At 34.1% G+C, this 15,686-nt stretch overlaps 1 protein-coding gene across 6 annotated transcripts in view; it reads left to right on the top strand.

Annotated features, from left to right (window-relative positions):
- The window catches only part of Gulp1 (GULP PTB domain containing engulfment adaptor 1), a 271,076-nt gene that overhangs the window by 201,494 nt on the left and 53,896 nt on the right, over positions 1–15,686 (top strand). The gene's annotated exons all lie outside the window — the stretch shown is intronic.

The raw sequence follows: 15,686 nt of genomic DNA, 5'->3' as shown, positions 1-15,686 counted from the left end.
TTTTTTGAATGCTTTACCTGGACCTTCCTAAACAAGGTAATTCAACAGGACAAATTTTAGAATTTCACCAATTAGTAGTCACTGAACCAGCGTGCCCCTGTGGATACCTCACACTAGCTTTTTTTCCCATGTGGTGGGCCAACCATGTGATCTTATTAGTGAGATCATCCCACACCTACACAGTTCACTTGTACTACTTAGTTTAACAGATATGGTTATAGTAACCTAGCAAATTATTTACTTTATTAAATTTAGAAGAAAGATTTCTGGGAAAAGATTATATGTAGTATAATCACTGTCTAATAGTTTGAATGAGATGTTTCCTATGATTTTTAATTTTTGACATTCAATAAATGGTACCCTACTTATCCACTCCTCCTTTTTTTTAAATTTAATTACAGTGTCATGAGTATATTTAGTAATATAGGCAAACATTTTATTGTGTTTTTTAAATTTCAGATTTTTACTTATTAAATTCCTGGAATTAAAATGGAACATGAAAACCATTTGAAAAACTAGCATGAAAAATAGCCTTTCTTTCTCACTTGCATTTATCTAATTTCAAAACAGTAGCTAAAAGCCAGAAACTGATTGCATTTGTTTTCTACAATCTACCTGGATTATGTAGGATGAAACAACTTAGTTAAGAAGACTCTTTGGCTTATATCTATAAAATAGTTTTCATTCTCCCACTTGAACCAGGGATAGAAATATTTTAAATATTAATTTACTAAATATTAAGCACATGCTAAGCTGTATTGTCTCGTTGCCTCAAGCATTCCTCAGAAGTCTCACTGCTGCCTTTTATAAAGTTACAGACTTAAAGATGCGAATTATATTCACCAAAACATCTTAGTAACAGCAAAACCAAGAGTCAGAATTTTTTCTCTTTCCATTTATGGAAATATTATTTTTTTATGATTGAGCATAATATTTGTACATATTTATAGGGTACAGTATGGTAATTAGATACACGACGTACACAATGAAGATTCCATCTTAATCTCTGTGATGCCATAGATTCCCCTAAACTCTCAGTCATTGTGCAGAGTGAAGTTTGACCTTGTTTTTCAGTAAACAGTCAATCTTGAGGTCAAAAACAATTAACAAAAGGAAAGCCCCTTGACTTCTATGTTTGCACAGGCCTTATATATTACACATAGTTTATGTCATATATTGACAATTTCTCCATCCTAATAAAAATCTGAGGATTAAATTAAAGTGAAGAAGAACCAACCACACCTTGAACTTCCTCTTTCAGGAAGTGTTTTTTACAGCAGTAAACCCAACCTGCTTCTTGAGGAGAGGCCATGATGGTTAAGAGTAGAGAAAGATACTTGCTCTCTCCCTGTGTTTGCCCTAAGCATCTGCCCAGCCGTCCAGGGATTTACACTCCATCCTGCAGGCTGCAAGCAGAAGTTCTGTAGATGGAGAAGAGCTTGACAGATGGAGTTCTGTACACTGGGACCCTTCTGGCTCCAATGTGATGTCATGAGGACTTAGGCCTTTTCCCAACCTCTCTGCTATATGAAAGGCAGTCTACTTTCAGATAACAAGTCATGATAAAATGGCATTATCTCTCAGATTCTCTAAAATTCTGCCCTGGAGCTTATTTGGACTTTTCAGAGCCATGCATCTTGGATTTGTGCAGCTGTTTCAACATGAATATTCATAAAAGAGTATACATTTGTGGAGCAAAGAAAGAATACCATTTGTTTCTTTCTTACATACAGCAAGTAGAATCTGTAACATCTATAGTCACATATATATTTTTATTTTATTGATGCCTTATAATTATACATAATAGTGGGATTCATTATGCTATCATTGTTTTTTTCAAAATCATTGATTTTTGTAAAGGCCAAGAAAAATCAAATAAGATCTACATATGGTGGAGTACAAACAAAAATTATTAAGCATTACAGTGAAGACTACATAGTGCTAATTAGTGATAAGTACCTTTTAGTATTGGGAAACACCCAAATAAAATGATCTTCAAAAAGAAAAACTATCGACTTAAAAAATAAATAAAATCATCAAATTTAATTTAAAATGTAACATATAATTTGCTCAATCTTCTTACTAGTTCCTTCCCTTTCTCTTCCATCCTCTGATCACATGTAATTTGGAAATTTATCTAGTTGGCCCTAAAATGAGATGCAAATATATGTCATGATTCTATTGCTGTCATATGCTTGACCACACTTTATTTATTTGTGCTTTTAATAGTTTTTATTACTGTGTGTGTGTATGTGTGTGTGTGTGTGTGTGTGTGTGTGTGTGTGAGAGAGAGAGAGAGAGAGAGAGAGAGAGAGATGGTGTGTGGTAGTGGGGATCAAGCCTCAGGCCTCACTCAGGCTTGGCCAGCAGTCTACCACTGATCTACTGCCCCAGGCAGAAATTTATCACTTTTAAATGAAAACAATCCAATTAATCTCAGAATTGAGTCACTAAATGTATTTTTTAAAATATTTATTTTTTTTAGTTATAGGTGTACACAATATCTTTATTTTATATTTATGTGGTGCTGAGGATCAAACCCAGTGCCCCACACATGCTAGGCAAGCGCTCTACCCCTGAACCACAACCCCAGCGCCTGTATTTTGTTTTAAGCCTGATCGGCAAGGAATTGAAATGGCATGTCACAAAATTCTTAAATTTAAAATAGGTTTAGAATAAGTGGCTTACTCTAAACTTCAGACATATTAATAAATGGAAGTGCCTACTTCATTAATCATTATTCATATGTAACTATTAAGTGCATGGTTCATAAATGGAAATGCAGAGTTAAGGCTCATCTCAAAATCCAGTTCTGTAGTCTGCAAGCAGCAAGCTTGAATATTTGATATGTTAATCAAATGTATCATAGGAAATAGGAAGGTCTAATTTTTTGAGAATAATATTCTGAAATACAGTTCTGTATGTAAAAAGGGAAGTTCTTATGTAATTTGGAATTTTAGTCACTAATCAGGTTATTAAATTTTTAGAAGTGTTCCAATAAAAACATAAAGGTCTATGTTAATACTGGAATTAGAACTTTCAAAGGGCAGCTGAAAAATACTCTCAGGAGCTGCCCTGGAAAATGCTATCATTGATTTTTGTAAAGGCCAAGGAAAATCAAATGAGATCTACATGTAGTAGGGTTCAAACAAAAATGATTAAACATTACAGTGAAGACTAAGTAGTGCTAATTAGTGATAATGGCCTTTGAGTGTTGGGGGGAAAAAACTAAATAAAATTGTCTTCAAAAAGAAAAAGTGTGGACTTAAGAACATAAGTAAAATTACCAAATTAAATTTAAAAGTATACAAAATTGTCCTAACTATAAAAAGAATATTAATTGTGATAGTGGAAGTAGTATAGTTGCTCACTTTTACAAATGGGGAAGAAAGAATTAGGCTATTAGCTGCTGTCATAGAACAGCATACTGCCTCATATTTGCACCTGAATACAAGGTCCACTCATTAAAGGATGATGGATCTAATCAGTTATGCAAAACCAAAGTGTTCCACTCCTCCTCTGCTCCAGAGTAAACATTGCTAGGTCACCACATATCTGCTTCACTCTTTTGTTCCCCATCTGTCATTTCATGCACCAGAGTTAGTTTCCTAGCAGATTTATTTATTCCTTTAGGCCCTATTCATAGAATTTTGTTGATTCTAAAATAATAAGAAAAAAAACTTACCTTTGCTGAAAAAAATGAAACCATAAACACTGATATTCCAGCATTACTCTAGGTTCTAGAACCAAATAATGCATATCGGGGCACTTTATTGGAAGCATTTGTTTTGGGAAGCAAATAGTTATTGAATGCCTACTATATGTCAGCAGGAACTTTGCCTGTGCAAATTTATGCATAACCCACCTATAAATCTGATTGTACTTACCTACATTTTACCAAAGAGTAAACTGCTGCTCAGGCATCTTAACATTCATTAGCCCAGCAAGTGGCAGAACCAAAATTCAAACTTTGAGTCCATTTTCACATTTTTCTACCAGGCCATATCAACTGGAATCTTTGAATTTTCTATCTATAACTATATCCAACTACCTGGGAAAGTGCCTGACACATAGCAAGTTTTCTATAAACAACTGCTGAATAAAAGAAGGCCTATTCTGGTGCAGAGCCTGCTCTCTGTAGTGCCTCTGGGGCTGGGGCTACCTGATGGAAGGGAGTAGAACGGTACATTCATAGTCGATAACAATTAAGCTATGTCAATCTGTTCTGGCTCAGAAGGGTTTTTATTTGCTTGTTTCGCCTTTCCTTGATTGGGTCTGCATCTCTAAACCTGGGGGAGGCAGGATGTAGTCTTCATTGCTTTAACCACCATACCACACTAATTAGGAGTTATACCCAAACCAATGCTTTGCAGAATCAATCAGGCCAGACTCATTATTGACCGAAAATCTATTGGAAATCAATAAAACTGTATTTCAGATGTCTCATTATCCTAGATTCATTTTTTTTATTCAAAGGCAGTATGCACAGCCTATGAATATCTGCGAAGTAGATTTTCCTCCCTTTCTAAAGAAATGAGGACAGCAGTCTGAGTAGTATAAAGTCCCATAATAGGATCATTCATTTTCTATGAAATTCAAGTATGAAAGAGAAAATCTACTTGTAGCTTAAGATAAGGTGTTCTTCAAAATGGCTTAAGATTTCAAAACAAACAATTATCACTCATAGCCAGAAACCTCTGCTCTGACAACTATGTGTATTTGGAAGCTTTTTTGTTATAGTCTATTTTCTATTTGGATTGTTCTCAAATAAAATGGCTTTAGGTAGAGTGGAGAGATAAAATCTGTGAGAAAAATCAGGTACCTCTCTTGTCATTGAAGATGAGAGTGTAGCTAAAGCAGCATTAGTAGGTCAGGGACTTGGGTCTGTTTCATTGACTGCTGTTCCCTTAGTGTTTAAACCAGTATCTGACACTCGATGATGCACAAGAAATATATTTGGAATAGGATACAGAAATCATATTGAGAATAATAGTGATAATGATAATAATAAAATAGTATTTTACTTACCATTCTTTTCCAACGCCATCCATTTACCTGAAAATGCCATGATTTTGTTCTTTTTTATTGCTGAGTAAAATTCCATTGTGTATATATGTAAAATTCCATTGTGTATATATGCCACATTTTTTTTTTATCTGTTCATCCACTGAAAGGTATTTAGGTTGGCTCCACAGTTAGCTATTGTGAATTGTGCTGCTATAAACATTGATGTGGTTGTGTCCTTGTAGTATGCTGTTTTTAAGTCTTTTTGGGTATAGACCAAGGAGAGGGATAGCGGGGTCAAATGGGGGTTCCATTCCCAGAGTTAGCCAATCCCCCAAAAAACAAATGCTGAATGTTTTCTCTGATATAAGGAGGCTGACTCATAGTGGGATAAAGAGGGGGGGGGGGAGCATGGGAGAAATAGATGAATTCTAGATAGGGCAGAGTGGTGGGAGGGAAAGGAAGGGGGGTAGGGGATTAACAAGGATGGTGGATTGTGATAGACATCATTATCCAAAGTACATGTATGAAGACACAAATTGGTGTCAACATACTTTATATACAACCAGAGATTCAGCACAATGGAAAATTGTGCTGTACTGTATAAGTGTAATAAGAATTGTAATGCATTTCACTGTCATTTATTTTTTTAAAAAAATCAATTAAAAAAAATAGTGTTTTGGAGTGCAAGCACTAGGAATCATGTCCCCAGCAATAGGAGGTGTACTGCAGCATTTTTTAAAAAATATTTTCTTCAGAAGGGGAAAAATAGGCATAAATTCAGCTCAAGAGAGTGGAGAAGTTACTTGAAATTTTAGGGTTTCATCCAAATAAGTATATTTGGAATTTATAAACACAAGCAGACTTGGGAAGATTACTTTATGGAAGCTTACTTAAAGTTGAACAATGTATTATAGTATTAAAAACTTAAGTTCAGTGGAAATTAAGAATGGTATATTAATCCTTATTATCACTATTATTCAACATTGTTTTATAACAAATATAATAAGATAAAATAAATAATTGATAACAATATTGGAAAAGAAAAGGAAATGCATTTCCTTTTATTGATAATTATATGTCAGTATGCTTAACAAACAAAAAAGGTAAACTCTGTAGAAACTGGGTAAATATTTATTAGAGTAGCAATAATTTGTTTTAAAAAGGATTTAAAACTATCCTATTTACCAAAATCTATAATGCAACTTCTAAGAATATATTTAACAAGAAATGTACTCAGCCTCTCTAAGAAACAGAATAAACACTTATACAAATAAGACATCCACAAATAGATGCATCAGTAAGTATAGATCCACTTGTCTCACATTATATATAAACTTGATTAAATTGTAATGTGAATTGCAAGTAAATTGCAATGAGAATGCAGAAGAATGAACATTTAAAAGGAGCCAATACAGTTTTTAGAAAAATATATACTTATGTTGATAATGATTCTAACTTCCTCAAGAGTCAAAAATCAAATCTAGGAGCTTAAAATAGCATTTTTCTTTTTCTTCCTTTTCATTTTTTTTCTTGCTTACTTCACAGTTCATTGTGAGGGCTTGGCTCTTTTTCTTTACCTGTTACAACTATTTTATTATTTCATTTTAATTTATAAAGATGAATTCATCAAATATTCACCCTATTTTAGTCACTTGCACTTTCTAATTTAATTTCACTACACTGTTTTCCACATTTCACTAATGACAAAACTGAAGAAGTGATAAGTTGGTAGATAAATAGTGGAATTAGTAAATGAAAACTCAGGTTATCTGACTGAAGAGCAGACCAAATATTATTTTGACTCTCTCAGATTTTGAGTAGATCTCCCAATAAGAAGTATTTATAACAAATTTTCCTTAGCCCAATGGACATGGCATAGAAAGTTATGTAATATAATTCTGACTAATGGTCACATATGTAATATACTTCTCAATCTATTTTGTTGTATTTCAGATAGAAACATAAAAAGTATGTGCCCCAGATCAGGAGAGCTGACATTGTAGCTCTAGCCCTGCCACTAACAAGCTCTGTGACCTTGGAAAGTCACTTCATTTCCATGATCCTCATTTTACACCTAAAAAATAATAGAAAGTGACTGAGAAGAGCTCCAAAGTCCATGTTACAATTATGTGGCTCTCTAAGGAGGAAATAGGCTGTGGCTTCCAAGCTCATGCTTTTGGTTTCCTATACAAGTTGGTGCTTACTTATTTTTATAACGCTTCTATTTATAAAAATACAGGAGAATTCCCTGTTCTTCACTCCACCTTTTTCACTTCTTGGATGTGAAGGATGTTGGACTGTGGACGGGCCTCCAGAGACAGGACAAAAACTTGCTTCTTACTGACATGTAATAAAAATTCAGCTTGGGAATCCCTTGTGCAATGAGCACAGGTTCTTATTTATAGCAAGTAGGTTTATTTGGGCTTAAATTTAGCAATCTTATTTTTTTATTTATTTAGTAATCTTATTTTAAATGTAACAGGCTACTAAAACAATACACACTACATTCATATAAAAATAGTATATTTAATAGCAAATTGTTTCAATAAGTTGAAAAATATAAAATCAAAACATAAATAAATGTTGTGAATTTTTTAATATTAACAATAATCTTTAAAAATTCTCTATCAAAATTTCCTGGTGCTCCTTTAAAGGGCAACATTTAGAGTATTTAAAGCATTTAACCTTTTCTCTAATTTAATTATTTTAATTTTTTTTCAGGAATATATTTTTGGTGATCAAGTAATAGGTTTAAATATTATTGATTCTGATCAAACATTAGCAATCAAGTTTTATGATGTGCTTTTCAAAATGACATTTCCTGTGGGACTTGGCACTGTGACATGGCAATTCAACCAAATAAAGGCTATAAAATTAAGTTGTCTTACTCCTGAATGACTTTTCTATTAGGTACAGTTAAGTAGCTAAAAAGTTTAATTTTTCTTAAAATTTTTTACATATACAGTATCAAATTGACTCAAAAAATTTGTCCCATTATATTTGAGGTTCTGTAATGTTTACAAAGATACACACACGTTTTTTTTTTTTCTAATTTGTACATCATTGGTTAACAACCAATAATTTATCATTTTTAAATCTTGAAATGATATTATTTAAAATGTCTGGCTCTTTCTCAAATGCTTTAAATCACTCTATCATTAATGTAGACTTTTTTAAAAAATGAAAAAACTAACAATAACTATAATGAGTACTTCTCTAATGTTAGGACACTATTTACCATAAGAAGGACTATTATAAATTAGCTCCTTCTTATGGTAAATAGTGTCCTAACCATTAGACGCAGTAACTCTTTAGTTATTGTTAGTTTTTTCATTTTTAAAAAAGTCTACATTAATGATAGAGTGATTCTAAAGCATTTGAGAAAGAGCAGACATTATTAAATCCAAATGATGTCCAACACTGCTCTCTACTGGCATAAAAGTGAGTCATAAACCATTCAGCCTTTAAATTGGAAAAAAAAAAAAAAGTCCATTTTAATAATATTTACAAATGAGAGTAGGATTCTCAAACTTTCACATTCTTTTGTGATAATTCTGTGGTGGTCATAATTCAATACAGAAAAAAATGGAAGTAACTAATTATAGATATCACTTACAGTCATTAGTTTAAAAGAGGAGCCTGTATTTCAATTAATTGAAAAATAATTGTGAGAATTTGGAAAAATATTAATTAAAGCCAGCCTCAGCAAAAGTAAGGTGCTAAGCAACTCATTGAGATCCTGCCTCTAAATTGAAAAAAAATACAAAATAGTGCTGGAGATGTGGCTCAGCAGTTGAGTACCCCTGAATTCAATCCCCAGTATACCCCCATAATGTATATATTAATAAAACTTATCATATTAATAGCATTTTTAACTTAAGAGGCCTTAAGGTATGTACTTTGTAAATGGGAGAAAAATGATGACATTTTTATACTTACAATTTCAACAGACAGACTGCAGCCTATAAAATGACTATTTTGAGTACATCTGCCTAGACAATAGCGTTCCATCTGAGCAGAGAGACTCAGGGGTTACAGTACTTGTACAGAATATAAAATCAGGTCTATAGCATCAGATATTTTTTATTTTATCAAACTCTTTATAGAATATTTTTAAAAGCATTTTAGATTCTGCAAAATTGGGGGAAAATATATGCCATGTTGTCATAAATTCCAATATAGATAAATAATACAACAACAGTTTTAGGAAAGTAATGCTATCATCTTAATTTTTTAGTCTAATATTCTAAATGTGTCTCTGATATTTTATGTCTTCCCTATCTGTCCATGTTGTTTGATGGTCCTGTCTAGTATTTTAATCTCAACCCTTCTAATGACTCAATTAGTAGCTAAAATTCAATATGTATAGACACAGACACATACTATAGCTAGACATATATAAGCATAATAATGCCAGATAAATAAATGAATAAATAATATTAGTAACAGAAGACATTTTATTTGCTTTCATAAGTTTATCTAATGCTATCATTGGATGGTTACATTGGAAGTACCATTTTGCATTCCCACCAGCAGTGACCTATTATAATTTTATTTGCTGAGTCTGACAACTCTAATTAGCAGTATTAATGATTTCACTTTCTAATCCCCCTGGCCATTTGCCTGAGTACTGTTTTCATTCCCCTTAAAGCAACATTCTCTCCTTTCTGGCCTGGGCCTGGAAACTACCTGGGGATCCATAATTTTTGTGCTCTTCTCAGTCTGTCAGCCTCCCATGGGAGATCTTAGTGGATTCCCTTAACCCCCATCTTTCTATGCAGATCTCATCCCTAAACTTCAGCATTGTATGCATAGTTCCTGAGTCTATATCTTTAGTTAACATGTCAGAAGCATTTAATATCAATATGCTTGAGTTTGAGTTTCACTTTTTCCTTTCTTTTAGGTCTCAATTAAAATGACACATTTATTTATTTATTTAGTTAGTTAGTTATAGATGGACACAATATCTTTATTTTCTTTTATTTTTATGCAGTGCTGAGGATTGAACCCAGTGCCTCATATGTGCGAGGCAAGTGCTCTGCCACTGAGCCACAACCATAGCCTGCAAATGACACATTTTTACAGAGGACTTTCCTATTTACCTCTGTCTTAATATCCATACTTGCCCAGTCTGCCTATCATTTTTTGTATTATTTTACTTCCGCCATCTAAGATGTAAAGCATCTGTCTATGATCTAGACATAAACAGAGACATAGTATAGACATACAAACACACACAAATATTCACTAGTATGTATACTTCATGAAAATAGGAAAATTTTTCCACTTAGAACTTAGTAAATGCTTATCTGGTAGTAAATACTGTGTGTGTGTGTGTGTGTGTGTGTGTGTGTGTGTGTGTGTGTGTATGTGTGGTTTTACTGGAGATTGATTCCCAGGTCTTTTAATTTTTCATTTTGAAATAGGTCTTCATAAGTTATGCAGGCTGTCCTTGAACTTGTGATTCTCCTGTCTTAGCTTCCGGAAGAGCTGGGATTACAGGCATGCACCACCATAACAGGAATTACTCATATTCTTAAGGAATAGATGAATACGTGCAAAATTAGCACAGTGTCATTTGGGCACTTAATTTATTTTTTGCTTCATCAATGTAACTTATGTTCATTTTAAACAATTATTTCTCTAGGATTTATAACAAAAAAGAAAACAATATTAAAAAAAAAATCTCCAGGTCCTTTCCCAAGTCTCACTGAAGCAGATGCTTTTTGCTTTCCTTTTACTTATGTCATTGGTTCTTTGTTTCTGGATAACCTGCTGACTGCTGTGCTTTGATCTATCATATTTGCAGTGGCTATCAACACTCTCCTGCCATCTCTCCCATTTCCTGGGTTCCATTTTCTCTGTGTTTTATTTTAGTCCCATTTTTTGTTACTGAGTTCTGGGGCATAGGAGGGCAGAATTTTGTGCCCATGCACCTATCAGTATGATTTTGTTTTTTTTCCTCATAGACTCAAAACTTGGCTCAAATCATTTTTTCTTCTTCAGAATTCAGTCATTTTCTTCCACTGTTGCTGTCCTGAAGAAGTCTGTTGTCATTTATACATGTTGTTTCTCTCTGGAGTTTTCTGATCTTTATCCCCAGTGTATTGATGATGAACCTGTTTGTGCTTCTATGTATTTTTACATAGAAGTCTAACCATTCTTTAATTTGATGTAACCATTCTTTAATCTGGAATGCATAGATTTGATTCTTGGAAAGCTGGGAATTTTCTTCCTCAGGTTTTCCAATTCTCTTTCTAGAACTCTGTATAATTTGATGTTGGATTTCCTTCGACAGTGATTCTCAGATTTAAGCATATATGAGGATCACCTGGGGCATATTGAAACTGTTTTCTGGGGCCCAGCTCCTGAGTTTCTGATTGAGTAGAATTCCGTTTCTGAATTCCATAGATGCAAGTAGAATCAGAGTTTCTGATTCAGTAACGTCTGTGTTTCATTTTCTCTTTCATATCAATATCTGACTTTCATACTTTTATTCCTTTTTCCTTCTCTGCCTTCCTCAAATATCTAGCTGGATTGCATCCTTCCTACTTGGATTGTTTGACCCTGTCAGGAAGGTCTCTTCCAATCTTCTAAAATGGCACAGCAGGCACCAGACCCACAGACACACCCACTTGCTTTGAGCTTCAGCCCCTTCATGTTGCCCTCTTTCCAGAATACTTCTAGAGCACCATATCATTTATTTATTTATATGATCTCATTTGTTGTTCTTCTGTCCCACTAACATGTAAGTCTCACAGTCAGGAAATTTACCCTGGATTCTTCTCTGCTATAGTCTCACCTCCCAGGATATTACTTGAAAAAATAGTAAGCATCCAATAATTATTTCTTGATGAATTTCTTCAACTTTATCTTACAGTATTCTTACTACTTTTAAAAATCATCTAAGTCACATTTTTAATTTCTATGGTCTCTCTTTTGTTCTCTAAATGCTGCTTTTCTAAGTGTCTTGTTTCTTTTTATCATGAATTCAATACATTTATATTGATTTTAGAGTTTTAACAATCTTGTTTTCCTCTCTGCCCTCTTTTTCCTACTTTCTCATTCTTTTTGTTCTTGTTTGTTTTCTTAGCAGTTCTTCAGGGGAGAGGGTTTTCTAAAATATATACACATACTTGCTGTGCTTTCTATTTAAGACTGAGATCTTCAAAAGCCAACTTGAGTGACATGTGCTTGGGCAGGGATTGTCAGCATGTAGGAACCTCAGCTGTCAGCATAGGTTGTGTTATTTTTCTTGGGCCACTTTCACTAAGGAAGAATTCTCCTCCCTGGAGACTTATAAGACTGACGCCCGGTATCCTAGAACATGGGCAAAGGAAGAGAGTCAGCATATGCACTTCTGCCTAACATGGTAGGCACCTCATTTCATCTCTCAGCCATGCCTAGCATGGTACAGTCTGCAGTTACCCTGGCCTGGTTTAATTGACACCTCTTCTATGGAGAAGGGGTGGCTGAATTCATTGGCCCTGGCATGATTCAGTTCAGTTTTTTCTCTCCACCATTCAGGCACCACGCAGAGTAGAAATGATGAAAACCAGTCTTCAGTCCCACCTGTGTACTTTGTACAAGCCTTCAGTAGCACTTAGGACAGAAAATTTTAGTTGTTTGTCTCATTGTGTACAAGGTGGTATGTTTCTGAAATGTAAGCATTTAAAACATTTAACCAGTGGCTGGAAGCCCCAGAATTTGACCCCAAATTAAAGATTTAGGTGTCTGTGCTTTGTGAAGAGAGTGCTCCCAGTGAAATCAATACAGAATCAGGAAAGGCAGAGGAACCCAAGCAGGATAGCACAGAAGAGTATGCATGGGGGAAGCTTACTCATCCTGAGTCCCAGGGAAGCTCTGCATCACACCTTTATGCCTCCAGGCACAGGAGGAAGGTTTTTCTACCCCCTGACTAAGTAAGAGGTTGGCTAAGGAATGTCATGATATGGGAGGAGGATGGGAGCAGTGCAAAAATCTCCCAGGTGCTTCTAGTTCTCAGTACTGGCAAGCGGACTTCATTGCCTAACTAGAACACTCTGAAGGGCTTGCAAGTGAGTCAGTACTTGCAAAGCACAGGCAAGCTGGAGGAGGGGTCCCTGAGCTGATGACACTGATCCCAGAAAAGCTGAGCAGGCACAACTGTGTCCATTAAACCTTTGTGTCTTCCCCAGACCAACATTAAATAAAGGAATGGTAATTCCTCATAATTATAAAACATGTCACCGTTTACAGTGTTGTTTCCTTTTCTTATTGCAGTTGCTCTTTGAAATGATTTTATGAGAAGTGTATTATTATCTGTATTTTTCAAAACAGTCATATAAGACAGAGATTAAGTAATTTTCTAATGTCTTCAGATTCTGAGCCTAGAGCTCATTCTAGCACAGATACATCATATTTAAGTTTTATAAATATTTTATATAGAAATTAGATGCATGTAAATATGAGTTGTTTACTGAGTAAGAATAATTATGACTTTTATAATTCAAAAATATGCAAGAAATATAAAGGGTAGACTATTTTTTTTTCAATTTTAAAATTATTTACTAATTACATAAGAAAAAGCTGGGTCAAGTAGCAAGTTCATATTAAAGTGTCTTTTAGTTTAATTCTACCATCATTCAAGGCTTCTACCACTGTTTTATTTCGTAGTTGGTTTAATTAAAGCCAATGTGAAAGAAATATATTAAAAGGTTCCTAGAGCACTGCTAGAGGTAGATTCATTTAGAATATCCTTGGAGTTCTTCCATAATTTTCCCATGTGATCCTATTTGCATATAATACTTAATGACTCAACATTTCTGCCAAAGTATGAATTTTTTTCCAAAGATATTTCCAGTTACTCTTATAGACTGTCACTAATACTTCAGATCCTTTCTTCTTCAGTACAGGTATAATTTATCCATAAAGAATATGCTTTTGCTCAGTGTGGCACACACCTGTAATTCCACATACTTGAGAGGCTGAGACAGGAGGATGGCAAATTCAAGGACAGTCTCAACAACTTAGCAAGACCCTATCTTGAAATAAATAATAATAAGGGCTGAGGATGGAGCTACTTGTCTCTCAGTGCTTTGATCAATTCAGAGAAGTAGAGAAGAAGAGTCTACACCATGGATTTCCTCTCAGCTAAATAGCTCCTCTTGCCTTACATCCTCCTCTGTAACTTGAACCCTTTATCCTTGCTTTTCAAACTGTCAGCACATTAAAATCACCTTGGGAGCTGGAAAACATACAGATGTTATCTGTTGAATCAGATTTGTAGGCATTGAGAATAGTTTAAATCTCCTCCTGTGAATCTGTCTTGAAGCCAGAGTTGAAAACACTTATAAAAAAAACATAGGAAATGAGCAGACTCATTGGTGAGAGGGGACAGGTTTTCAATTCCTTTTAAGGTGAGTATTTCTCATTCATTTTGGTATTTTATATATGCCTGGTCCACCAACATCTTTAGGTCACAGTGGGTCACAGTGCCTGACATATCTTACCTAAACCCCAGTAGCATTTGTTTGGTAGAATCTGAACTTATTAGAAAAAGAAACTTTGTACCTTATAGAACCTAAGAAGCAGGACTTCACTTTGCCTCAGGGCAACCCAGCTTAGGTTCTCAGGAACAGCAATCATCTGTATTTTCAACTTACCCTTTTTATCTACTTTCAACTATCCTCATAATCTGTTTGCTGATTTCAAATTTTGCCTACAGATTTCAGCCCAAGCCATCAATTACAATGCTTTTAGATAAATAAGTTCCTAGTGCTACCCTAAAATTTGTGGATTATTTGTCCAAAAAATCTGTATTTTTACTTTTTAACTTGCTTCCTGGGTAACACAGAAAGCTCATTTTAAAAAACTAAGACTCTTAATGAATTTGCTATTTTTTCAAGAGTGGAGGGAAGAATGAGAAATACTGTGACTTTACTATATCATTCCCTTCCACTTTGGAAATGCACACATATCCATCACCTCAATCACTTAATGGAAATCTGGTGCACACATATGAGCAGTGGTAGATTCGTGATGGCAATGGTGTTCTAGTTGGTGGTATGTGACAAGAGGGAAACCAGCCTTTGGGAAACTATATACTTCATGAATTTAATAATTATGTGCAATTTCATAGAAATATTTTCTAGAATAAAACTTGCATATTTCATCTGATTGGTCTTGGGCATCTTATGATGATGGACTCCATTTAGGAGGACCTAATTCTCTCCAGGGTAGAGATTTTTATCAAAATATGATAATTATTAGGAAACCTTTTCTTTTTGGAGACTCATTAAATTTAACCTAACACTCTCAGTGACTGCCTTCGGGGTCATTTTGAAACAGTTAAATTATAAATTGTGTGCTTTTAAAAAGTCAAACCCAGATATAGCTTACTGAATAATATATGTTGGGCTTTAAAAACTTTTTTCTTTTAAACACTACATGCTATATGAGTTTCATGGTTGGAAAATATAGTGAAATTATAATCTGAAATATATCAAAGTTTAGCTATAGTAACAAATAAAAATATTTATGTGCTTTGAATTTTTATAAAAATTTTTAATTGTTAATACTTACTAAATTTTTAATGTCGAGATCAACTGTATTCCTTTGGACCCAATCATCAGTTTGTTTTCTTTCTAGTAATCATTTGAAAATGAAATATGTAAGAAAAGTCTTTGTTTTTATTAAAG

This window comes from Callospermophilus lateralis, chromosome 9 (assembly GCF_048772815.1).
Source record: "Callospermophilus lateralis isolate mCalLat2 chromosome 9, mCalLat2.hap1, whole genome shotgun sequence".
Lineage (NCBI taxonomy): Eukaryota > Metazoa > Chordata > Mammalia > Rodentia > Sciuridae > Callospermophilus > Callospermophilus lateralis.
The sequence above is the reverse complement of the archived record's forward strand: the minus strand, read 5'-3'. Positions and strand labels throughout refer to the sequence as shown.